Source organism: Meriones unguiculatus, chromosome X, assembly GCF_030254825.1.
Source record: "Meriones unguiculatus strain TT.TT164.6M chromosome X, Bangor_MerUng_6.1, whole genome shotgun sequence".
Taxonomy (NCBI): domain Eukaryota; kingdom Metazoa; phylum Chordata; class Mammalia; order Rodentia; family Muridae; genus Meriones; species Meriones unguiculatus.
Genome location: NC_083369.1, coordinates 56,577,689 through 56,579,222, shown reverse-complemented (window position 1 = coordinate 56,579,222; position 1,534 = coordinate 56,577,689). Strand labels below are relative to the sequence as shown.

The 1,534-nt window shown below is 37.5% G+C and overlaps 1 non-coding gene across 1 annotated transcript; it reads right to left on the bottom strand.

The window, feature by feature from the left end:
- Positions 1-990: 990 nt before the first annotated feature.
- LOC132650239 (small nucleolar RNA SNORA17) lies at positions 991-1,126 on the bottom strand. The gene has a single exon (XR_009588619.1). It is a non-coding gene; the product is annotated as a small nucleolar RNA SNORA17 (small nucleolar RNA).
- Positions 1,127-1,534: the final 408 nt, after the last annotated feature.

Genomic DNA, 1,534 nt, shown 5'->3' with positions numbered 1-1,534 from the left:
TGCTTTTTTGAAAATCTGGCCCCAGAATTCTTTGCTGTAGTCACAAAAAAAAAAAAATCAGCTTGCAAACATGGTTTCTGAAACAGAAATTATGGCCTGCCTTGACTATATAACTGCTGTCAACTATTTAAGAGCTCTTCTTTTCAGAATTGATTCAGAATGTAGTTTCAGGCTGTATAACAAGACCATGACATGAAAGATAGTTTTTGAGATAAACATAGAAACTTTTTATTCAGCTGCCACTGAAGATGCTGATAGAACTTCTAACACTAGCAAGCAATAATGATGGCTGTGTAATCACTGCTTGGTATAAAAGGCTATCATGCATAGAAGAAAGCCTAATCATATTCAGTTACAACAATGTAGCACTATATTTTAAATATTTCCCTAATTTCCATAGTCTAGAATGCAGCAACAAACAGCTCTTTGTTTGTTAGTCTGATTTAAAGTAGACTGCTTTCTTTTACCGTGGACTGAGTCCTAGCATTTGTGTGATAATATTTCTTAATACCTGAAGAACAGCTCTAACAGATGTAAGCAGACATTGTAGTGTACAGAAGACTATGAGATGAAAATCAGTGTCAAGAGGAGCATGTCAGACATTAGCCTAAAAATTCAGAGTACAATTTTAGCGCATTATTTTAGTCTAACCACTGATTTCAAGGCAATAATTTTTGTTAAGGAAGTTTCTCTTTCTCTTCCATTTTTCTACTAATTTACTTTTCCTAGTAGTTTCTGGGGTCTCTGAGTGTCTGGGATCATCTCAGGAGTAGTCTCAGGAGTGCTATGCCCCACTCCGTTCATTATGGTGCCAGGCAGGGATCAGGGATCTGCATTGTTCCAGACCTGTGGTCATCTCAGGCAAGCTCCCCATCTGGGCCCCATGACCCCATTGTGATGACTCTCTTAATCTTGCTCCCCATCCTGGGAGCCAGTCCATGCCTGCATAGCACCAGACTGGTGGTCACCTCAGGCTCACTTTTTTCAGGGAATGTTAGGCTAACTAATCATTCAGATGTTAATAGGTCAACCACTGAGTACAGACATAGCCTCTCTCCTCTCTGCAACCTACTGACAAACATGTGACACAGCAGCCACACCTGCAGCTAACTTCTTTAGGTGCAGTAGGGTTTGCCAACTTTATTTCCTATGGTTTCCTTTTGAGTTCTGTCTTATTAGATTCAAGCCTATCTTGCTATTGTTTATTTAGTTTCATTGAACTTTTTTGGTTAGAAACTCTATCCTCCAAGCCTGGTAAATAGTTCTCTTTGCAAAATCTTGCATGATGTCCAAAACATAAACACATTAGAAAAGTGAAAAGAAAAAAAAAGTATTTTAAAAAATGTTTGTTAAATCTTGTATGAATCAACATTATATCACCAAGATCACAGACATTAGAACTGATGTAGCCTGCATTACCATTGATATTTGTCACTGAGAGGTGTATCAAAGTATAAAGCATATGTACAGATGAGTTAAATTTTTGATGTAGTAAAAAAACCTTTGCAGAAGAAGTAGACAGTTGAGTTGATTT